The sequence below is a fragment of the Scyliorhinus canicula genome, chromosome 8 (assembly GCF_902713615.1).
Source record: "Scyliorhinus canicula chromosome 8, sScyCan1.1, whole genome shotgun sequence".
Classification (NCBI taxonomy): domain Eukaryota; kingdom Metazoa; phylum Chordata; class Chondrichthyes; order Carcharhiniformes; family Scyliorhinidae; genus Scyliorhinus; species Scyliorhinus canicula.
Genome location: NC_052153.1, coordinates 114,144,957 through 114,170,811, shown reverse-complemented (window position 1 = coordinate 114,170,811; position 25,855 = coordinate 114,144,957). Strand labels below are relative to the sequence as shown.

Below are 25,855 nucleotides of genomic sequence, written 5' to 3'. Positions count from 1 at the left end.
GGAAACCGGAGTACCCGAAGGAAACCCACGCAGACACGGGGAGAACGTGCAGACTCCTCACAGACAGTGACCCAGCAGGGAATCGAACCTGGGACCCTGGCACTGTGAAGCCACAGTGCTATCCACTTGTGCTACCATGCTGCCCTTCTCTCATTTTAAATTTATCATACACCAGTGAGTCAGTCGTTTTAGAGGTATGGGGCGGGATTCTCCGACCCCCTGTCGGGTCGGAGAATCACTGGGGGCCGGCGTCAATCCCGCCCCCGCCGTGTCCTGAATTCTCCGCCACCAGAAATTCGGCGGGGGTGGGAATCGCGCCACGCCGGTCGGTTGCCCCCCCCCCCCCCCCCCAGCGATTGTCCGCCCCGTGATGGGCCGAAGTCCCGCCGCTGTCAAGCCTCTCCCGCCGGCGGGAATCAAAACACCTACCTGACTGGCGGGGCGATCTCCCCCACGGTGGCCTGGCCCGCGATCGGGGCCCACCAATCGGCGGGCGGGTCTGTGCCGTGGGAGCACTCGTTTCCTTCCGCCTTCGTCATGGTCTTCACCATGGCAGAGGTGGAAGTGACCCCCTCCCATGCGCATGCGCCGGGACGACGTCAGCAGCCACTGACGCCCCGGCGCATGCACGGACTTACGCTAGCTGGCGAAGTCCTTTCGGCCCTGGCTGGCGTGGCGCCAAAGGCCATCCACGCCAGCCGGCGGAGCGCCAACCACTCCGGCGCAGGGCTAGCCCCTCAATGTGAGGGCTTGGCCCCACAAAATTTCCGCACCTTTGGGGCGGCCCGGCGCCGGAGTGGTTCACGCCACTCCATCACGCCGGGGCCCCCGCCCTGCCGGGTAGGGGAGAATCCCGGCCACGGTTCTCACCAACACCCCAAATCATCTCAGCTTGTCTGCTAAGTTGAATTGTCTTAATTAAGGTTAAATTATTTCTCAACTGCAAGTGGTCAGACAATGCTTCCTCCAAGAACTTGAAGTTGGCACAGTGCTTTTATTACTTCACCTTACATAGATTTTTCTTTGTCAATCTCTTTCCTGACCAGGATATCATCTGCACAGTCATCCGTTGCTTATAATTGCATATTGCCTTGCTTGGCCTTGTAGGGGGGCCCAATGAGATATCTGGTCAATCTTTGGCACCCATTCAGTCACAGTTCTGCTTGATTGGGGTCTATAACCTGGTAGCTTTCCGGTAATGGCAGAAACTTTTCTATGCTTGTTCTTTTACTCGCTGCCACCATATAATATTTTTGGTCTCATTGTGCTAACACAAGATATTTAGAGTCTGAAAATATAAAGAAAATGTTAACTTTATTGGTGCATCTCTAACAGTGGCTAAATCTTAACCGTGAGGTTGTACGAGAGAGCAAGACTATGAGACATTGCATGACCAGGTGCTGTTTAGCACAGGGCTAAATTGCTGGCTTTGAAAGCAGACCAAGGCAGGCCAACAGCACGGTTCAATTCCCGTACCAGCCTCCCTGAACAGGCGCCGGAATGTGGTGACTAAGGGCTTTTCACAGTAACTTCATTTGAAGCCTACTTGTGACAATAAGCGATTTTTATTTCATTTCATTAGCATATGACACCGTACAAATTAATCCTTTATTTTACAGCAGCGGGTAGTACAGTTCACTATCCATGTCTTTGAATTATAGATGCTATTCCTAACTGAGATGGTGTAAGGAAAAGTGCTCTCTGAATATGCTTGATGCATACAGCCTTCAGTTGAGAGCGTTCCTTCCTTTGTGAACAACTTCCCCTTTGTTGTCTGTACTTCACCTCCTGGTTATGTTGCAGTCCAGTTTAGCAGCAAAACGTTTTGAAAATAATTTCACAGATTGACAATTTGCTGGTTAAAGAGACATTTAAAAAGCTACGTTTTAAATTTCTGCCAGCAAGGATATAGTAAAGAATGTGAATGGGAGTGAATTTACCTGGCAATTCCACTATGGCTTACTCTGTGACAAATCCAGATTTGCCTTTGGGGTTTTGGAGGAATTTTCTTACATTTTGTTCAAATTAGGTTCAACAGATTATAAGGTGATACAATTAAACGGAAAGGAACATTGGAAGGGGTGTACTGTTTGCTGTCTATTTAATACTGCTTGTTTTGTACCCCTGCCAAAGTTGAATTTCCCCCTGAGGGGTCTAGTTAAACTGTTAGCTAATTTTGCTCTCTATTGTTTGTTCTATAAGTGCATGCTTAGGCAGGGCAGTGAATTCATTTTCTATGAAAAATCTTATTCAGTTGCATATTAATACATATGTAGACACCCATGAAATTGCCAAATCATTACACCGTATTGAACATCATTAATAGTTCTCCCTACTCTCAGTTACAAACCATAAAAATTTAATGTTAGCTATATATACATGGCAATGTTTGCTGAATTCCTCATTAGGTGGAACAACTGATTTCACAATCAAGAATGTTGTGGAATAAAAGTGGAAGTTCTGCAATAGACAGGGAGGGCTGAATTTTCAGGCCATGTCATGTTTGAAATGGAGATAGACAGGGCCTGAAAATGTCCATGGCAGTTGGCGTGCCCGACACCGTTCCTGGCACCACCAAATTTAGGGGAGGCAGGTTCAGGGCTCAGCAGGGCTACCCCACTCCTCACAAGGGGAAGCTGAAGAAGGTCAACTGGGACTTTCCGGGTGATCACCCGTTTCCCAACACAATAGACTGCTGTTTAATTGCTTGGAGGTGGGCAACAACTGGGAGGCTGAGGATGAATGTGCCAATGCTCCATAGCTGGAAGTGTCAGCAGCATTGCCCAGGTGTGGCCGATGTAGCACAGACGCAGAATGAGGTGGCCCAGTCCAGGGAGATGGCCAGTCACTGGCTGATGTGGCATAAACCCAGAAGGTCATGGCACAGTCGCAGCGTTATGTTGCCCAGTTCCAGACCGCGGTGGTCCACTCCCTGTGCTCCATGATCTGTATATATTTGTTCACATTAAACACCTGTTCACAATGTTACAACCTGCCTCGGTGCTCTGTCAGAAGGGTGTGAGGGGTGGGCTGGTCTGGGCTGGCCAGAGAGTGGGCGCGGGGGGAGGAGAGAGAATGGGCGGATGTTGGATTAGGCTGGGTATTAACAGAGCATGAGTATTCTTCATATTACAATTCAGAATATAGTAAGAAGAGCTGTAGGTTTGTACACCCATAGCTGTAAATTAGAGCTCTTTGTAGGATAGTCACATATTTGCTATCCAGTGATCAACTATTTCCCGGCAATACAAATATTTATCTGGTTTATATTCTTTAACCTTCTCAATGTGAGTGATCATATTAGTTGATAAGGTGCAAAAAGTTTTGCTTTAACCTCATGAGGGCACTCAAGCTCCTTTTTCATATGTAAAATCAGCATTCACAAAAGGCATTTGGCACTTTGTTACAGAACACATAAAAACACAGCACAAATCCAACTCTTTCAATCAGTCCCCTGTTAGCCTCCCAGTCACTAGCAAGTGATGGAAGAAGTAATAGATTGTGCCATCTGCTCAATAATAACCTGCTTGCTGACCTTGCTCCAGACATCAAAGGATTTTAAAACACAGAAGCAGGTCATTTGGCCCACTGTGCCTGTCCTGCCTCATTGAAAATGCTTTACAATTATTCACATTTCCCTACATTTTTCTTATAGTCCTCCATTTTTCTCATTGTCGAGTATATATTCCAATTCGATTTTGAAAGTTATTCTCGAATCTGTGTCCACAACTCCCTCAAGTTGTGCCACTCTCTTTATATTCCTTTGGTTTGTTTACAAACTAGTTTAACCCTGTGTCCTCTAGTTATCAACCGTTCTGCCAGTGGAAGCAATTTCTCATTTACTTTATCAAAACCCTCATAATACTGAATACCTCAATTGAATTTCCCCTTCACCTTGTCTGCTGGTTACAAAGACTGTTATTAGCTGCCCTCAATATCAAGGCAGCATGTAACCAAGAATGGCCTTAATAAAACTAAGGTCAATAAGGATCTATGGAAACATATCTCGGTGCTTAGTATCATACTTCACACATGGGAAGATTGTTGTGGTTTTCAGAAAGCAATCATTGTAGCCCCAGAACCCGACTACTCAAGTTCCTCAGGGAAATCTCCTTGGTTCCACCATCTTCAGCTGCTTCCTCAATGACTTTCCCCATGTCCTAAAGTCAGGGATGGGAATATTTAATGATGAAACTAGAAGTTCATCTCCATTCACACATAGGTCGACAAGTGGAAGGTAACATTTATGCTACATAACAACAAAAGCATCAACTATTTACATTTATATAGTACTATTAATAGCACATCACAAGAGAGGACTCAAGCAAATTTTATATCCAGCTAGTGACTGAGGAATGAGGACAGGTGATCACTGGTCATGGAAGTAGATTTTAAGAAGCATCTTAAAGGAAGAGAGAGGTGGAGAGATTTAGGGAAGAATTCCAGACTTTAGGACTAAGACTGTTGAAGGCACAGTCATAAATGCTGCAGTAATTCAAATCAATAATCCACAAGATGTCAAAATTGGAGGAGTAGAAGGATCTAAAAGGTTTATCGGTTGGAAGAAGTTTCAGAAGTAGGTGTGGGTGAGGCTTTCCCACTCTGGCTCTCTCCTTCTCTTTTCCCACTCTATTTCTGTGGGCATAAATAGAGGGGATTTTAAAACAAAGATAATGATTTTAAAATTGAGGTATTGTTGAACTAGGAGCCAATGTAGATCACTGAGCACAGAGGTGATGGATCGATAGGACTCGGTACAAGTTAAAATACGGGAAATAGTGTTTTGGATGCGGAGAAGTTTATGTCGGGTGGAGATGGGAGGTTATCCCAGAGATCATTGGAATAGTCAAATCGAGAGACAACAAAGACTTGGATGAGAGCTTAAGCAGCAGATGAGCTGAGGCAGAAAGAAAATGAAGGGTCTAAAGGGTGGGGTCAGTACTGCTCTCATGTGGGTCCTGTGGGTAGAGCTCAACAGTGCTGGCTGGCAGAGGGAACGTTCAGTTACGGGGGAGTTGGCTTTGGTATGTGTTATAACCTGCCTGGATCCTATTGGCTGGGGACAATTGGTTACCTCCATGTTCCTTGAGGAATGAGAGCTTCCCCAATGCGGGGGGGGGGGGGGGGGGGGGGGGGGGAGGGGGGGAGTGCAATCGTTAGAAATGCCGCTGTATCAATAGAGTTGGCCAGTGTGGTACCAACTAGAGATGTGAACTGCTGGTACGTTATACTTTAAACTGCTGGTGATTTGGTGATCTAAATAACTTGCAATAAAAATATCTGCACAGATCAGCGAGCAAGGCTTTTGATCGCATAGACATAGAATTCACAGTGCAGAAGGAGGCCATCCGGCCCATCGAGTCTGCACCAGCTCTTGGAAAGAGCACCCCACCCAAGGTCCACACCTCCACCCTATCCCCATAACCCAGTAACCCCACCCAACACGAAGGGCAATTTTGGACATTAAGGGCAATTTAGCATGACCAATCGACCTAACCTGCACATCTTTGGACTGTGGGAGGAAACCGGAGCACCCGGAGGAAACCCACGCACAAACGGGAAGGATGTGCAGACTCCGCACAGACAGTGACTCAAGCCGGAATCGAACCTGGGACCCTGGAGCTGTGAAGCAATTGTGCTATCCACAATGCTACCATGCTGCCCTAAGCTGCTGCCCTAAGTGGAGTTCGGAGGGGAGATCAATTGGTGAGTATGGAGTGAGGCACTGCGCAGAGTAAACACAACCTCCTCGTGCGCAAGGATGAGCCTGATACAGTTTAAAGTTGTACACATGGTACATATGACTCGGGCAATAATGAGTGGGTTCTTGCAGGGGGTGGCAGATGAGTGTGAAAGATGTGGGCGAGGCCAGCGAATCATGCACACATGTTCTGGGGTTGTGAAAAGTTGGAGGAGATTCTGGGCGGGAGTGTTCACAGTCCTAGCAAGGATAGTGGGGGAGGAGGTGGAACTGGATCCTTTGGTGGCATAATTTGCAGTTTCAGAAAAGCTGGAGCCCAGGAGGAAGGCCAATGTCGTGGCCTTCGCCTGATTATCCAGCAACTAATCTTACTGGAGTGGCAGTCTGCATCGTCACCGGGGGTAGCTGCTTGGTTGTGTGACCTACGACTTCTTGCAGCTGGAAAAGATAAAGTATGAGCTAAGGGGCTCAGCAGAGATATTTAAGATAAGGTGAGAGACTCCTGAGATGTTCGAATGGGGAATGAGGAAATTCTTGGAAACACGCCTGGATTTTGGCTGATGTGGAAGGAAGGAGACTCACTATTGATTGCAAAGTTAGTCTCACTGAGAGAGTGACTGATCTCAGAAAGTGAGTGGACAGTGGTTCCCCATTTTAAATATACATCAAACCTTTTATGCACACACAGCACAATTTCAAACATAGATCTGATTGTCAAGGTTAAGAGTAACTGAAACTCAACAGACATCCACAACATTAACTGTCACAGAAATTGAACCAACACTGACAACGTTAATAGCAACAGAAATTCAAGATTCATTGACAATGGTAACAATGGCAAGACATTAATCATGCATCCGATTCAGAACGTTAACACTGAAGTCGGTCTCTTTGTGTGATCATTGACTCTGTGTTTCCTATGATCTGCACTTGTATATCCCCCCTGACTGGGATGGTTGGAGTTCCCAAACCCACACCCATTGCCCCAGAGCGGGTTCAGAATGGGGCAAATATAAATCAGCTTTGTGAAAATGGACCAACTGAAAGGCGGGGTGAACCCTACGTTTGACACAGGAATTATCTGCTAGAGCTAGATCTTGTATAAGGGAGTACTCTGGCTATGAGTTACTGACTGGGGTACTTGTGAATAGATATTCCGGTCGGCAGTCAGTTGTTTTTGGGTGAGGGTGCAGGCCTGGAAGAAAAAGTGTGAAGCTCTGCTGGAAATTAACCTTGTGCAGAAGGAGTATTGGCAGGAAATAACTCTTCAGTTGTATGTGCAGGTGCTGACTAACCTGGCTGATCAGCTGCTGCAGAAATGGAAGTGGCGGCTGGAGGCTGTATCGGTGGCGGTGACTATAAGAGTGAGGCAGAAAGTACCGGCCTCTACCTCAGCCTAATGTCGCCACACTGCACTGTAACCAGAATTCACCCAGGGAGAAAATTGGGAAAAAAGTCAGACGATCCTCGGAGATCATTTTTGGGGACCTTTTGACGACCCATTTTACATCATTCCACCACCCACCCGCGGGTCGAGACCCCCCACTTTGAAAAACACTGCTCTAGCCGGTCAACAGAAGCCAGGCTAGCAGCATCAGTGAGGGAGAGTGGTCAGGAAGGAGCCATCCAGGGAAGGCAGTGGTGAAGAAGGTCATTGGCATGGCAATGCATCTTCAGGATGCAAACAAACTATCTTCAGATGTGCAAGAGACAATACCAGATCCCCATGAAAGCGATCATCAGAATCTGCTGGTTCCAGCAGCAAGAACTGAAACCAAATGGATTTGACAGCAACCCCATGCCAGTAGCCCTCAAAGTGACTGTGATGCTCAAATTTTATCACCACTGGCTGTTTCTAGGGCTCTGTAGACAATATGTCTTGCACTTAAACAAAGCGACTTGCAGTGGCTAAGGAACTGAAGGGTTTTATGGAGCAGATGAGGGGGGTGGATCCCTGGAGGATCGCGCGGCCGAGAGCGAAGGAGTTCTCTTTTTTCTCCCACGTTCAGAAGGTTTATTCCCGCATATACTTCTTTGTCTTGTGCAGGGCGTTAATCCCAAAGGTGGCGGGGACAGAATACTCAGCAATCACAGTCTCATACCATGCCCCGCACTGGGTGGACCTGCGGCTTAGTGAGGAAAGAGGGCAGCTCTCAGTTGAGAGACTGGATGTGGGGCTGCTGGCGGACGAAGAGGTTTGCGGGCGGATTAGCAGGAACATTACCTGGAAACAAACGATACGGGTGAGGTAGCAGCGGCAACGGTCTGAAGGCAGTTGTCAGAGGGGAACTCATCTCAATTTGATCCCATAGGGAAAAGAGAGAAAGAGAAGAGAGGGAGAGACTGGTGGAGGAGATACTCCGAGTGGACAGGAGATACGCGGGCCCCCCCCGAGGCGGGGCTACTGAGGGAGTGGCGGAGTCTGCAGGCGGAGTTTGAACTGCTGACCACAGGGCAAGCGGTAGCACAGCTGAGGAAGGCAAGGGGGGCAGTCTATGAGTACGGGGAGAAAGCGAGTAGAATGCTGGCACACCAACTGCGAAAGAGGGAGGCAGCCAGGGAAATCGGGGGAGTAAAGAATAAGGAGGGTAACACGGTCTTGGATCCAGGGGGGGTAAACGGAGTCTTTCACGAGTTCTATAGTAAACTATACAAGTTGGAGCCCCCAACGGGAGCGGAAGGGATTTTTGGACCAGTTGAGGTGTCCAAAGGTGGAAGAGGACCTGGTGGAGGGGCTGGGGGCCCCGATTGAATTGGAGGAGATTGTCAAGGGTACAGAGGGCTTGCAATCGGGTAAAGCCCCGGGGCCAGACGGTTACCAGATAGAATTCTATAAGAGATTTTCGGAAATATTAAATTCACTCCTGATGAGGACCTTCAATGAGGCTAGAGAGAAAGAAACACTCCCCTCAACAATGTCACAGGCCTTGATCTCACTCATTCTTAAACGAGGGAGGGGATGCAGAGGTGGTAACAGCGATGGATGCAGAGAAAGCCTTTGACCAGATGGAGTGGGAGTACCTGTGGGAAACGCTGGGGAGGTTTGGATTTGGTGAGGGCTTTATTGGCTGGGTGAAATTGCTGTACCAGGCGCCTGTAGCAAGTGTATGTATAAACCGGCTGAGGTCGGGGTACTTCAAGCTTCACTGGGGAACGAGGCAGGGGTGTCCCGTCTCCCTGTTACTATTTGCCCTAGCTATAGAACCACTAGCTATGATGCTGACAGCCTTGAGGGACTGGCAGGGACTGATTCGGAGGGGGGGTGTGGAACATCGGGTCTCGCTATACGCGGATGATTTGCTCCTATACATTTCGGACCCTGTGGAGGGGATGGGGGAGGTTCTGTGGATCCTGAGGAATTTTGGTAGTTTTTCAGGGTACAAACTGAACATGGGAAAGAGCGAGTTGTTTCTGGTCCAGGCCAAGGTGCAGGAGGAGAGACTGAAAGAGCTGCCGCTCAGGATGGTAGAGAAAAGTTTTTGTTACCTGGGTATACAGGTGGCCAGGAAATGGGATGCCCTGCACAGGCTCAACCTGACCCGGTTGGTGGAGCAAATGGAAGGGGACTTTAAAAGGTGGGACATGCCCCCCTGTCACTGGCAGGGAGGGTGCAGACCGTGAAAATGACTGTCCTCCCCAGATATTGTTTATCTTTCAGTGCCTCCCCATCTTCAACCCCACGGCCTTTTTTAAGCGGGTGAGTAGGATCATTACGGACTTTGTGTGGGAGAATAAGACCCCGCGAGTAAGGAGATCGCTGTTGGAGCGCAGTCGGGGGGGGGGGGGGGGTTGGTGCTGCCGAACGTTCGCAACTGCTACTGGGCGGGCAATATAGCTATGATTAGGAAGTGGGCGGTGGGGGGGCGGTGTGGGAGCAGCTGGAGGCGGCGTCATGTAAAGGTACTAGTCTGGGAGCTTTGATAATGGCTCCTTTGCCATTCTCGCCGATCCGTTACTCCACAAGTCTGGTGGTGGTAGCGACACTGCAGATCTGGAGACAGTGGAGGAGGTACAAGAAGGTGGAGGGGGCGTCGGTCTGGACCCCGATATGCAACAACCACAGGTTTGTCCCGGGTAGGATGGATGGTGGGTTCCAGAGCTGGCAGAGCGTAGGCATCAGAAGGATGGGAGATCTGTTCATAGACGGAAGCTTTCCCAGTTTGAAGGCGCTAGAGGACAAATTTCGAGTGTCATTTTCCCCAGACATGGAGTCTTCAGTCTCCTGAAATGACTGAGGTCTGAATTGGAGACACCTTTAAAGGAGAACAAGTTTCCTAGAGTCGATGAGCACAATTTCTCACGTGGATCTGAGCATCCATTATTGCAGCACCAGGTTGCATGCATTCTCATTCTGCTGCCTTGCTGTCAGAAGCGGATTGGCATCCCTTTTCCCTAGAAATCTGCAGGGTGACTTCCTTAGCAAGGGTGAGTATCTTAAGATCAGGCACCTCCTCCCCATCTGTCTTTGCCCTTTCCTTTTGATTGAGGCTGTTTGCTTTGAAACAGAAGGTTGAAATTTCAGATAATAAATGCCACTGACCCTCTTGCCTGCATGCAGCCATATCATACAGACTGCCTCTTCAATATGTTAAGATTATATAGAATCATTTACTCAAGCAAACTGTCATACACTTTGGCCTCAAGTGCCAGGAAGTTCTGAGACCAATCATGCATTCATCTGCCTAGTCTTGCTGTACACTCGCACAAATACATAGCCTGATGTTCACATCAGAAACAATCGTTTTTTTAAAAAAAATAATTTTTATTGAAATTTTTACAAAATATAAACAACTCAACTCTATTAACAAAACAACCGCGGTAACACCCCAAGAACAATTCCCACCCAACTTCAAAAGCAACTACAAACAAAAGAAAAACAAAAAGACAAAAGAACACCCAACAACAAAAGGGAAAGAGATAGCACCCGCCACATCCCACAGACCCATGTACACAGTTCCCCCCCCTCCCTCCCTCCCCCCCCGGGTTGCTGCTGCTGCCGGTCTATTTCCCTACCGTTCCGCCAGGAAAGGCTGCCACCGCCTAAAGAACCCCTGTACTGATCCCCTCAGGGCAAATTTCACCTTCTCCAATTTGATGAACCCCGCCATATCATTGATCGAGGCCTCCACGCTTGGGGGCCTCGCATCCTTCCACTGAAGAAGAATCCTCCGCCGGGCTACTAGGGACGCAAAGGCCAGAACACCGGCCTCTTTTGCCTCCTGCACTCCCGGCTCCACTGCAACCCCAAAAATTGCGAGTCCCCAGCCTGGCTTGACCCTGGATCCCACCACCCTCGACACCGTCCTTGCTACCCCCTTCCAAAACTCCCCCAGTGCTGGGCACGCCCAAAACATATGGGCGTGGTTCGCTGGGCTCCCTGAGCACCTAGCACACCTGTCCTCGCCCCCAAAAAACCTACTCATCCTCGTCCCAGTCATGTGGGCCCTATGCAGCACCTTGAACTGTATGAGGCTAAGCCTTGCACAGGAAGAGGAGGAATTCACTCTCTCCAGGGCATCCGCCCACGTTCCCTCCTCAATCTCCTCACCCAGCTCCTCTTCCCATTTACCCTTCAGTTCCTCCACCGAGGCCTCGTCTACCTCCTGCATTACCCGGTATATGTCCGAAATCCTCCCTCCTCCAACCCACACCCCCGAGAGCAACCGATCCTGCACCCCTCGTGGGGGCAGCAAGGGGAACCCCTCCACCTCCTGGTTGGCAAACGCTGTCACCTGCATGTACCTAAACATGTTCCCCGGGGGAGCCCAAACTTCCCCTCTAACTCCCCCAAGCTCGCGAACCTCCCCTCCACAAACAGGTCCCTCAACCTCCTAACCCCTGCCCTGTGCCAGCCGAGAAATCCGCCATCAATGCTCCCTGGGACAAACCGATGGTTCCCCCGTATCGGGGCCTCCATCGAGCCCCCCACTTCTCCCCTGTGCCGTCTCCATTGCCCCCAAATTTTGAGGGTAGCCGCCGGCCCCCCAGCTCCCAGCCACCTGGACCGCTAGGTACCTGAAGCTCTTCCCTGCCTGCTTCAATGGGAGCCTACCAATCCCCTCCTCTTGATCCCCCGGATACACCACAAACAACTCACTCTTGCCCAGGTTCAACTTATACCCTGAGAAACCCCCGAATTCACTAAGTATTGTAGCCATCTAAGATGGACACTGGGCTACAAAATGGAGAACTGCTAAGGCTGCAGGGAAAAACAGTCTTAGTGAGGACAAGCAGCTTGCAGAAGACTAATTTGCATTCTGCACATACAGAAACCAGTTTCTGGCCAGGTGCAGAGTTTCAGCCAAAGGTGCAAATGGGAAACAGATCTGCATAGTAATGAGGTGATCCAGATCCAGACCCCGCACAATAGAAACATTTAAGTATCAATGGATACTTTTCCGTAGACGCCCAGACAGAATGGCGCCACAGCAACCAACACAAAGAGCCGTAGGGACCGCCCCACCCATCGAGGAACAACCCTCAGATTGGGGGGTTTGGAAGATATCGTTTGGGAGAGGCCCAATCGATACCTGGCAGGTGAAAGAACCGCCCCAAGGGGGCACGGACTTCTAGGACCTATAAGAGTAGGTCCCACACATGGTTCGGTCTGCTTGCTCCGGCCCAGACCTGTTACATCGCATCCTGACTCCAGTTTCATCACCGGCCGTTGAGCTTCAGCCATCGAACTGTAAGTGCCAATACAACAATCGCTACGTGATCCAGACCTTGCTAGATCTTGACAACTTTACAAATCAGAAAGTTGCAGACCAAGAACGGGACGAAGGCCTTGTTCCCTGACCTTGCCTGTTCCTGTCTAGATAAGTATTTAGTTGTTTAGTATTAGAAGTAAGTTAGTCTCTTTAGCGTATGCATGTGTATTTATTATATTTGTTATAATAAACACCAATCGTTTGGACTTACTAATCGGTGTACGGATTTATTACTTTGAACCTGACCTTGATATACTTGTGACGGTGTCTCAATACGGCACCTGGCGACTCCGAGCATAATTACACATACAGAGCCATAGTAGTGTTAAGCACACGGCCTTTAAACGGAGGCGTGTTAATCACACTCCAGTAAAACAAGCAACATTTAGTGGCGACTTCCTGACAGGACGCGGTTGCAAGTGGCACCCCCACTCCGTCGAGGACCCGGAAATTTGAATTAGAAATCTGAGTAAAGAAAAAGGAAAAATCACAAGTAATCAAGGTGTTCAAACGAATAAAGATAATTCGGAAGTGTGTTTTGTGCATAGGTACTAACAGGGTTATAAGGTAAACCTGAGAGCTTTTTGTTGCGACGAACTGTCGGGAGTTTTTAAGCGGAACATAGCGAAAGCCTTACCCGTCTTGTAAAACATTACCTCAACACCCCCTGTTCCAAATTTAAGTAAGAAAGAGAAAATGGCCATGCAGGCAATGGAACGCCTCATGAACCCAGAACGGTTTGTGGTCGCAGCGACCAGCAGTAGCAGAGTAGGTCAGTGTCCCGTGTGGGAGCTGGAACTCCGCAAGTATCTGCAAGGAAAGGGATGGCCCCTTTGGAACAAATTCTGTTTGAATGAGGAGACAGGTCCCGGAAGTATAGGACATACTTGGTGGGAGAACCTCTCTCAGATTCATAAAAAGAACTTAAGTAAAGCACGCAAGCCGATGGCAATCGTGTCCTGTTTGGCACAGTTGCGAGGCACTGAGGAGGTCGTTTAGACGCTCCGAGCAGAATTAGAAGAAAGAAATAGGATGAGCAAAGTGGATACATGTGTCACAATAAAGCATCTTCTCCGCATTTGAGACTACGAGCTTTATTAAGACACGAGGAACAACACATGGTCCCAGGAGTGGCTTCAGACGCTTACTACAGGACAACTCAGCTGCAGACACAGAAAGAACAAAATGGCATGGAAATCTCCTACTGGACATTCGACTTGGGAAGACATCGCTGATGGGAGGATGTGCCTTGGATACCCACTTCAGCTGGACACGACTGGAAATGTAAGAAATGTCTGGAAAATGTTTAAACAATGGTTTGATTTAGGTATCGTAGCAAATGATGCAGCAGCAGCCTCAGACGAAATTAAAATAGCAATGCTCATCGAAGGACATGAAGCTAGGAAAGTTTATAATGGATTTAAATACTCAAAAGGTGAAGACAGAAACAGCTTACAAACGATACTAAACAAATTCGAAGAGTACTGTAAGGAATTTGAACAGCAAGGCATGCTCAGAGGCCAAACTGCAGAGAGGCTGAGTGATGCAAAACTTAAAAAATCACGAAAAGAACAAGAAATCGCGAATGAAAAGTACAGATCAAAAAGAAGAAATAACATGAATTTTTCACAAAGCCAAAACGCTGAAATCCAGTCCAGATCGGAAAGAAAAGGTAACTTACAACTTTTAGAAAGAAAAAACGCTGAAATCCGTGATAAAATGGCGTCGGAGCACATTTTGCAGTCTCGGGCAAGCAAAGAACTACAAATTGTGTCTGTGCATGCGCCGGAACCGGAAGCCGCACATGCGCAGTTTAAAAAAGGTCGCGTTGCCGATCGTTAAGCGCAAGCCGCGCATGCGCAGTCTCGAAAAGTTTTGGTCGCGGATCGTTATGCGCATGCGCAAGCCGCGCAGGCGCAATGGACACAAAACCGCACAGTGAAGGAGGAAGGCCGATTTGCGCATGCGCAATTCATTCCTACGCGTGACGTCATGACGTCTGAGCATCCCGACCACGCCTACTTAAAAGGGAAATGCCCGAAAATTGAAAACAAGACACTTAAAGTGGTAAAACCAAATTTTCTTGCCTCAGAACACAGAAAAACGCCTGAACTTAAACCAACAGTTAAAAACAACTTGCACAACACCCTGAAAAAAGCAGTCTGCACCACTCAAAGTGAAGAGAACAAAAAGAATTCCGAAACAACAAAAGATGATTTGTTTTTCGAAGATTACTACTCAGACATGGCTGAGTTAGTCGGATATGCTAATCACAGCATCAGCGACACGGTCGCAAAGTTCAACATGAATCAACTCATGGTAGATGAATCCAACCAAGATGATTTGGTTTTCGAAGAATACTACTCAGACATAGCTGAGTTAGTCGGATATGCTAATCACAGCATCAGCGACACGGTCGCAAAGTTCAACACGAATCAACTCGTGGTAGAAGAATCCAACCAAGATGATTTGGTTTTCAAAGAATACTGCTCAGACATGGCTGAGTTATTCGGATATGCTGATCACAGCATCAGCGACACGGTCGCAAAGCTCAACACGAATCTACTCGTGGTAGATGAATCCAACACCATGATGCCATGGCAGCTCGTCGATACATTGGATGACAGCAATACCCAAGACGAAGACGACGCCACACAGAGAGCACAGCAAAAACTCCACAGAGCGAGCGATGACAGGCTCCACAGTGCGAGTGATGCAAGACTCCAAAAGGGACGCAAGCAAACACTCCCTGGCGAACACCATGCATGAACAAGACCATGAAGGTAAACCCGCTGTATCTGAGCAACCGCAAGCAGACTATGAAAGTCTACCAAGCTCACATGAACAAGAAGAAGACAACGTATATCTAACCACTGACACCATGCATGAACAAGACCATGAAGGTCAACCCGCCGTATCTGAGCAACCACAAGCAGACTATGAAAGTCTACCAAGCTCACATGCACAAGAAGAAGACAATGTACCTCTACCCACTGCATGCGAAAACAGTGACAAGGTGATCACACTCGACGTACAGGATCACAGCGAGACTGACAGTTCTCAGCTTGTCTGTACAGAAGCACAGAGTCGGGCCACCCAACAGTCCAGAGAGACAACGCCGAAAGAAAACATGCAGATTTTGACTCCAGAAGAGGAGCACCTGAAGTCCAGAGAGACCACGCCAACAGAAACCATGCAGATTTTGACTCCAGAAGAGGAGCACCTGGAGTCCAGAGAGACCACGCCAACAGAAACCATGCAGATTTTGACTCCAGAAGAGGAGCACCAAGAGTCCAGTGAGACAACATCAACAGAAATCATGAAGATTTTAACTCCAGAAGAGGAGCACCAAGAGTCCAGAGAGACCACGTCAAGTGAAATCATGCAGATTTGGACTCCAGAAAAGGAGCGCCGAGTCCAAAGACACCACGTCAACTGAAATCATGCAGATTTTGACTCCAGAAGAGGAGCGCCAAGAGTCCACAGACACCACGTCAATTGTAATCATGAAGTTTTTGACTCCAGACGAGGAGCGCCAAGAATCCAGAGAGACCGCGTCAAATGAAATCGAGAAGAAGTTGACTCCAGAAGAGGAGCACCAAGAAAGCAAAGATGAGGAATCAAATCCTCCACAAATGATTAATGTCACCAGCACCGATGCAACATCAGATCATTCTCACCATTCTCGAGACGAAATGTTCAATGACTCAAATTATCCACACGGGACACTCATAGAGCATAACAAGAAAAACAAAAGCCAAAAGAAGCACAGCAGAAACGAGAACAACAACAGCAAGAAAAAAACAACATGAAGCGCGACAAGAACAACAACAATAGCAAGAAGCACAGCAGAAACGAGAACAACAACAGCAAGAACAAAAGCAACATGAAGCGCGACAAGAAGAACAACAAAACCAACAAGAAGCATAACAAAGATAACGACGACAAAAACAGCACCAAGAACGGCAACGAAAACAACAAAGTCAGGAACAAAGATAGCGACAACACCAAAGACAGAAACGACAAAAACAGCAACAAGAACGGCAACGAAAACAACAAAGACAGGAACGACAGAAACAACAGCAATGAAACAACGACTTGTACACAATGGTACTACTCGGCACATGAAGGACAATGCCACAGCACACTGCAAAACAATGACAAGACTACAAACATGCCATGGGATGACAACGAATCGCACAAACTCACATCTGCTCTAGAACAAGCAAGCACACCAGCTTTCAAGGCAGATGAGATAATACATCGATACCACAAGCACAGAAAAAAGTCCATGTCAGTCAATATCAGTGGTTCGACCATGCAAACACCTCGGGATGACGCATTGGTTACTTAAAATAACAAAGAACACCAACAACATTCACAACGGAGTTGCAATATCAATATCACCACGTCATCAACAACAAAAAGAAAAAAAAACTCTGAACAAATTCATCAAGTTTGGACTCATAAATGTTTTTATTAAGATTGGACACATAAATACATTGGCTTTGTAAAATATGCAATAGCACCATCACTTGTATAGATACGCATATCATAAGTAACTGTTTTGTATAATTTTCTTTAACGATGTACAGAAAATATGTAAAGAGAAAAAGGGGGATGTGGTGATCGTAGATTGACTAGATACAATACAACTGAGCAAACACTAGAGGGAGCACGGGAGAGCTATAAATACACCGGGACAGGATGTACAATTTTCTTTAACGATGTACAGAAAATATGTAAAGAGAAAAAGGGGGATGTGGTGATCGTAGATTGACTAGATACAATACAACTGAGCAAACACTAGAGGGAGCACGGGAGAGCTATAAATACACCGGGACAGGAAGTGAGGACACACTTCACAGAAGGCAGAACTGATAGCAGGACACAGACAGGCAGCATTTGAGGTAGCCGTATGTTAAGCTCTGAAGAGAGAACGAATTCACAATAAAGCATCTTCTCCACATTTGAGACTACGAGCTTTATTAAGACACGAGGAACAACACAGTTCAGACGCTCCGAGCAGAATTAGAAGAGAGAAATAGGATGAGCAAAGTGGATACATGTCAGGGACATCGAGAAGGAAAACTTAGAACTAAGAGGGAAGCTGGCAGAGAAGGGTAGAGAGGTGGATGATGCCAAGAGGGCACATCAGTCATGTCTAGCCCATCTGAGCAGTTCCCAGACCCAGTATGAAAAAGCCTATCAGGATGTGCAACGTGCAGTCCTGATAAGAGAAGAATCAGAAAAACAGGTAGAGACATTGCAAAGGCAATGCGCAGACCTAAAAGCAGCTTTAAGAGCGCTCCATGCTGCCACCACAGAACAAAGACAAAGCACAGTGGATCATGCCAAGTGTAGGAAGCAGATTGCGGAGCTGCAATCTTTGCTTTCAGTGCAGAATGGGTTCCAAAGTACTTTTGGAACACAGCTAGATGAGGAGAATGCCCCAGACTGGCAGGAATTAAGTGAGACAGCGCAGCACTATGTTCAAGGAACATGTGCGCCAGCAGCGCAGCAGAAAAGGAAAGCACCCCAACCCCCCACAGATCAAATAGCTACCGCACCTATGAATCCAGTCACCACCCAAAGGAAAGCGACCACAGAAGGCGCACCCGATATCACCTACAACTTAACTGTAACCCAACTCAGGGACGCGTGTGAGAAAATCACTCCGTTTCTCCCCACCGCAGACCCCCATCAATTTTTCGCGAAAGTGAAACAACAGGCAACCATGTACGGCCTGGACGAGAGAGAGCAGGTTAAGCTCACGGTTCTGAGCTTAGACCCGTCTGTAGTAGCAGCCCTCCCCGACCCACAGAACGTTGGAGGAGGCACACTAGAGGAAATGCACACCTCCATTTTAGATGCCATAGGGTATAACCGAGGAGACCCAGTTGAAGGACTAAATAAATGCAGACAAAAGAAAACAGAGCATCCCACAGCATTCGCAGGAAGGCTGTGGATCCATTTCAACGCAGTTTTCGGCGATTTAAACCGAGCGCATTTGAACCGTGACAACATGGTTAAATGGACGCGCACCATAATCACCCACGCCACAGATGCAGGCCAGAGTGCTTGCAATAGTTACGACCCCTCAGAGGAGGCCCATAACGAGAAATGGGTTCTGAAAAGATTGTCCCGCGCTTGGGAACAATCGGTTCAGGGCAAAAGTAAAATAAAGACCCCAGAGGAAGCTCAGGCTGCAGCGGACATTCAGGCAGTGAGAGCACACCAAAGCCCCGCATGGGTAAATGAAGGGAAGAACAGCCCTCCACAGAAGTCGCTCGAATGCTACAACTGTGGCCAATTAGGACATTTTGCAAAGGAATGCAATGCACCCCAAAGATCACAGAGAGGCCAGCAGACAGGCACTCTGAACAGAAATAGAGCAAAGCCTATCCATAGTATAGGGATACAGTCAGGACAGACCAATGTGGACGGAACGGACTGACGGTGTTCGGGCTCCCCCACTTGGGTCTGTGACACTCTTTGGGATCAATCCGGAAGAACGGTAGTCACAGCAAAGGTTAGAGGGAAGCCCATAGAGTTACTTTGGGACACAGGAGGGTCCCGCACCACAATTAATTCCACCACCACGGCACAGGCAGACACGTGGCCGATCACCTCCACCATCACACTTAGCGGATTTACAGGACACTCGCAGCAGGGACACATTACCGCCCCCGTAGCAATCCAGCTAGGGAACATCTCTACCAAACACCCCGTCGTTTTAGTAAATCTTCCCTGTTCAGCAGAACACATATTGGGTATAGACTTTATGAATGCCCATAGCCTGTCGTTCGACCCAGTAAACCAGTGTGTCTGGCGAATGGCAAGGTCAGACAGAGCACCCGCTACTCTCACAGTAGGAGAGTATGCAAATCGGATTAGCGCAGTAGGCGAATATTCTTTCGACCTGACTACACTAAACATGGACAAACAAGTGAGAGCAGTTTTAAACAAACACAGGACAGCATTTGCCAGTCACCGGCACGACTGCGGCAGAATGACTGGACAAGTTCAAGTTACCGGGCCTGACCCCCGACCACAGAAACAGTACAGATTTCCCCTAGAAGCAGAGGGAGAGATTGGGAAAGTAATAGATAGCTTATTGGAGCAAGGTGTACTTAGAACAGTAGCCTCGACCAATAATGCTCCTATTTGGCCAGTGAGAAAGCCCGACGGATCATGGCGTCTGACCATTGATTATCGGGAGCTCAACAAAGTAACCCCAGCAGTAGCCCCCACGATAGCAACAAGTCCCGAGACCATGCTCAAACAGGGACTCCACTCCAAATATTTCACGGTATTGGACATTAGCAATGACTTCTGGTCAATCCCATTGGCAAAGGCGTGCCAGTACAAATTTGCCTTCACATTCAAAGCACAGCAGTATACGTGGACATGCCTCCCACAAGGATTCCACAATTCACCCTCCATTTTCCACCGACAGCTGGCAAATGGTTTAGTAAAATTTTCCCGCCCCGAATGTCTGGTACAGTATGTGGACGACCTATTACTGCAGACAGACACAAAGGCAGAGCACATTACGCTTCTGGCCGAACTCCTGGAACTTTTAACCACGATTGGATGTAAAGTTAACCCCAGAAAGGCCCAAATATTAGAGAATCAAGTGATGTATTTGGGTACAGTCATCACGCACGGCAAACGCGAGATCGAGTTCAAAGGAATTGATTCGATTGTCAAATTACCCCTTCCCCAGAATGTTTCAGCCCTCTGGTCGTTCTTAGGACTGGTTGGGTACTGTCGGAATCATATCGATGGATTCGCGACAAAGGCAGCCCCACTCTCAGACCTCCTTAAGAAAGGAGCCCCATGGGAATGGCTTCCGCAGCATACAGAGGCTGTGGAAGATTTAAAGAAAGCCCTTAGCACAGCACCCACGCTACAAGTCCCAGACCAACTCTCCCCCTATGCAATAGAGGTAGCGAGCACTGATCTAACCCTCTCGGCCGTACTACTCCAGGAACGGCACGAGCAGCTACGACCCGTGGCTTATGCCTCAAGACTTTTAGACCCAGTAGAACAAGGATTTTCTGCCTGCGAGATGCACCTTCTAGCAGTTTTCTGGGCAGTTCAATACTTTTCCTACATTACCGGACTCAACCCCATCACCATTTTGACCGAGCACACCCCCACACAGTTACTCCTAGACGGTCGACTGAAGGACGGTTCAGTTAGCCAGATTAGGGCAGCTAGGTGGACATTACTTTTACAAGGACGGGACATTACGGTTAAACGGACCCGGACACACACATTTTTAGCCGACAACCTCCAATATCCAGGACAGCCCCATGAATACGAAATTGTAGCACCCCGACACAACACAGGACCCTTCATAGCGAAGACACTCCCCAGGAAGATAGGGAACCCAAGACAAAGCCCCCAACACACAGACACGTGTGGCCCACTGAAGATATACGTGGACGGTTCATCCACAGTTTTAGATGGTGAGCGTATCACTGGATGCGGCATCTATGTCGAGGACGCGCAGGGTCGTGCTTTAGGGGAGATTGCATTAAAATTGCCAGGTCACTTAGGCGCGCAGGCAGCAGAGCTCGCGGCCATAGCTTACATAGTGGACCACCCCGATTCTTTCCCCAGCCCGGCAGACATATATTCGGACAGTCTATACGTTTGCAACAGTTTAACGGATTTTCTACCCCTGTGGAGGACACGCGGTTTTGTCTCCGCAGACGGGAAACCCCTTCCATCAGCCCCTTTACTCCGCCACATCTTAGACAAAGCGAAGGATAGGACCTTTGGAATTATCAAAGTTAGAAGCCACCATAGGTCATCCCCCCCTGGAAATGTAAAAGCCGACGCACTGGCTAAAGCAGGTTCCAGGCAAGGACACCTTTGGACACCCCCAGCTAGCGCACCAGCTAGCGCCCCTGTGAGTGCAGTTCAAGTCTCACAGACGGACATTAAAGATTTAGCCGAGGCACAGAAGCAGGATGAAGATCTCAGGGAGATTTTTAAAGGGACTTTTGTGCCACAGTACGATAAGTTCCGACACGCTCTGACCACACATGAGGGTGTGATCATCAAGGACCAGCTTTATGTGGTCCCGCAACAGGATAGAAATCAAATGATTGCCTTGTTCCATGATGGTCATGGACACCAAGGGATCGACCCGACCACGAGGCACCTCAGGCAACTCTGTTGGTGGCCTAATTTAAGGACCGATGTTACCCATTACATCGAGAATTGCCTTATTTGCGCCCAGAATAACCCGGAGAGGTATTCCAAAAAGGCACAGCTTCGGCATACTCGACCAGTTAATGGCCCCTGGACAAACCTGCAGATCGACTTTATAGGACCATTGCCCCCTTGTAGGAATGGCTATAAATACGTGCTGGTTGTAATTGATACCTTTACCAAATGGGTAGAGGCATTTCCCTCACGAACGAATACAGCTAAGACAGCTGCAAAGATCCTGACCCACCACATCTTCACGAGATGGGGTTTACCCAGAAGTATAGATTCGGACCAGGGATCTCACTTCACAGGACGTGTCATGAAGAACGTCCTGACCATATTCGGCATTAAACAAAATTTCCACATTGCGTATCACCCACAGTCAAGCGGGATTGTAGAGCGCATGAATCGGACCCTAAAATCGACCCTTAGAAAAATGGTTCAGGAAAACAATTCAACATGGGATTCAGTACTCCCATTTGCACTAATGTTTATCCGCAACACGGTTTCAACATCCACAGGATTCACCCCACACACACTCATGACCGGACGCCCTATGAAAGGTACAGAATTCCTTTTAGGACTGGACATGACTAGCCCCGAAGTGACGGCCCTCACGCATGAGAAAGCTGTTAAAGATCTAGTTGAGACTGTAAGGTCTGCACAGATCGCAGCCGCAGTTCAACTGGGAAAACGACGAAAGCAAAGCACAGCTTGCTTTAATAAGTACGTACACCTCACAGAATTTCAGGTTGGGCAACAGATAATGCTATCTGTGTATAACCCCAGCAGTTTTTTGGCACCAAAATTTCAGGCCCGTATTCAATTTCGGACAAAATTAGCCCCTCAGTTTACAGGATAAAATACCCCAATGGAAAGACTGCGTGGTTCCATATTAACCAACTGAAGGCATATGGAACACAGTCTAACCACGCACACCATGTCCTGCTAGACGCAGCAGAACATCTCGCCCCGCCCACTAGAGACACGTTGCCACCATCCCCCTCACAGACCAGTTCATCATCGGACTCGCCCACGACTCCGCCCACTGACTTCAGACCACGCCCCGAAACGCCCACAAGCTGCCACAGCAGAGACAGCGACACTGACTCTGACAATGAGGACAGCCACAGCACTCAACCCTACAGCCCACACTTTAGCGACTACGACCCCGACTCCAGTGACCCCATGGAGGTCACCTACGTTAAATACCCAGACCCACCACCCGACCCCGACAATGCCCCTTCAAGTTTAGACCCCACACTTTGGCACAGGGACAACTCATGCAGACTTGTCCGTAATGATGAAAGTGACCCCCGGTCACATAACTCTAAGATTGCATGCCTGATCCACACAAGGGTGTGGGATCCGGGAGAGCAGGACGACACGGTGTCTGACTCCCGATACGGCAACCCCTTTGTGACCCTGTTCACAGAGGCAGAGGAAAAGTGAGGTGTCCAGATGATGTAAAATAGGAACCGCTTGAGGGAAGCGATATCCTTTCTGATGGAACCTGCACATATGTTTTGTTTGTAAATTTGCGTTCGTTTGTCTTTTAATGCTAATGGTTCAGTTGGAGTTCGATCACTGTCTTTTCAGCTGAAAAGCTTGTGACCGCCTCGCATGCCCGTTCATTCCAGGTTACTCAGGCAGTGGAGAAACGGCACTGAGGACCCGCCCTGTCTGAGAACCCACTTTGGTCAGCCAAGTTCGGGTACGGCACAGCACGCCTTACCCGGGGATTCCATCCAAATCTTACCCGTAGCGGCCCATACGCAACACATTCGACTTTTTCGGTTCAAAATTTGCTTTCATTTTTCGTTAGGTAGCCCTTAGGCCACCATCCCACATGCTATTTACATCCAGGAACATTCGGATGGTAAATTTGCAAAACCTGCGAGACGGCACGCAGGAGGAACGTTGTTAGGTGTATATCTGCTCCTAAATTCGCATTTGAAAAAAAATGAGGGGAGTCACTGGGTGTGACTTGGCCAGTCATTTAAGGGTCAATTGGAATGAGAGGACAGATACACTAACAAGTACGGAGATTAAACTGTGTATTGACAGATACTGTGCTTGATCCCATAGCTTTCGAAAGACGAAAGAGGGTTCACGGCAAGGATCGGCCATACAGAAGGAAGAGGACAAAGAGAATGAAGAGAAGACCATGATGGAAGCCTACCTATTAGTTTTAAACGTTGTTGTATTTGTATATGTGGAAGCAAGTCACGTTTCCCCCACAACCCCCGCCGTTAATGTTTCCCTCACACCAACTTCCCCGTGCTCAGCTCTGATCAGCGAAGTTCAGACCTGGTGCAAAAAATTCATGACATGGTACTCAATGTCGTACGTGATTGAATCACTGTTGGTGATTGCAATTCTCTGCATCATTGTACAGACCCTCAGGCTGAGGAAATGGAAAAGGAGAGCCTCCCGTTCCTGCCCCTCAACCATTTACGGAGTTCAATCCCCTATTTTCGGTTTTCACCAATCCCCCCAACCCCTTGATGCCTAGGAAATGAATAAAGCAATATGTCAATAAAGAAGGCACTAATGTATTATATTGTTCTGAACTCGACTGCTGAGTCAGAAAGTGATGTGTAATGTGGTGTGAATGGATAAGGTTTTTAGACTGTAATAAAATGTTTAAAATGAGATAAGGATAGTTGTTGTGATAGGTAGAGGTTCCCGGTTATTGGTAATGCATGTCCCCTTTGACATAGCGCCAAGTAGAAATGTGAGATAAAATTTTTCTTGCCATAGTTAAAGACAGCGTAGACGCCCAGGAACTTGCTAAGGTCAGGGAACCCAAAGAGGGCACCCAAAGAAACGTGCATAGGTGATCCGTCACAATTTCTTGTGAGGATCACAAGGAGGGAATGTAGCCATCTAAGATGGACACTGGGCTACAAAATGGAGAACTGCTAAGGCTGCAGGGAAAAACAGTCTTAGTGAGGACAAGCAGCTTGCAGAAGACTAATTTGCATTCTGCACGTACAGAAACCAGTTTCTGGCCAGGTGCAGAGTTTCAGCCAAAGGTGCAAATGGGAAACAGATCTGCATAGTAATGAGGTGATCCAGATCCAGCACAATAGAAACATTTAAGTATCAATGGATACTTTTCCGTAGACGCCCAGACGGAATGGCGCCACAGCAACCAACACAAAGAGCCGTAGGGACCGCCCCACCCATCGAGGAACGACCCTCAGATTGGGGGGTTTGGATGATATCGATTGGGAGAGGCCCAATCGATACCTGGCAGGTGAAAGAACCGCCCCAAGGGGGCACGGACTTCTAGGACCTATAAGAGTAGGTCCCACACATGGTTCGGTCTGCTTGCTCCGGCCCAGACCTGTTACATCGCATCCTGACTCCAGTTTCATCACCGGCCGTTGAGCCTCAGCCATCGAACTGTAAGTGCCAATACAACGATCGCTACGTGATCCAGACCTTGCTAGATCTTGACAACTTTACGAATCAGAAAGTTGCAGACCAAGAACGGGACGAAGGCCTTGTTCCCTGACCTTGCCTGTTCCTGTCTAGATAAGTATTTAGTTGTTTAGTATTAGAAGTAAGTTAGTCTCTTTAGCGTATGCATGCGTATTTATTATATTTGTTATAATAAACACCAATCGTTTGGACTTACTAATCGGTGTATGGATTTATTACTTTGAACCTGACCTTGATATATTTGTGACGGTGTCTCAATATGGCACCTAGCGACACCGAGCGTAATTACACATAGAGCCATAGTAGTGTTAAGCACACGGCCTTTAAACGGAGGCGTGTTAATTTAATCACCCTCCAGTAAAACGAGCAACAGTATCCTCATCACCTCCAGCATCCCCCCCACTGGGTCCACCACATACAGCGACACTCGATGCTCCTCCTCACCCCGCACCAGGCCCCTCCAGTTCCCTGACTCCCTCAATGCCATGGCCAGGGGCTCAATCGCCAACGCGAAGAGCAAGGGGGACAGGGGGCACCCCTGTCTCGTCCCCCGGTACAGCCAAAAGTACTCCAACCTCCTCCTGTTTGTGGCTACACTCGCCATCGGGGCCTCGTAGAGCAGTCTCACCCACCGGATAGATCAGAAACAATTGTATGCTACATACAGGGACAATTGAAAAGGGTGTCATTGACATTTTTCTGGCATTTCACTCATGATTTTGTCTGGATCCCAAGTTTACTAACCATCTCTATGAACTCCATCTAA

General features: G+C 48.1%; 1 long non-coding RNA gene across 1 annotated transcript in view; it reads right to left on the bottom strand.

The window, feature by feature from the left end:
- Positions 1-944: 944 nt before the first annotated feature.
- LOC119970455 overlaps positions 945-25,855 on the bottom strand; it is an 80,373-nt gene continuing 55,462 nt past the window's right edge. Inside the window, exon 2 of the long non-coding RNA XR_005461619.1 lies at positions 945-1,288. This is a non-coding gene — a long non-coding RNA (uncharacterized LOC119970455). The remainder of the gene's footprint in view (positions 1,289-25,855) is intronic.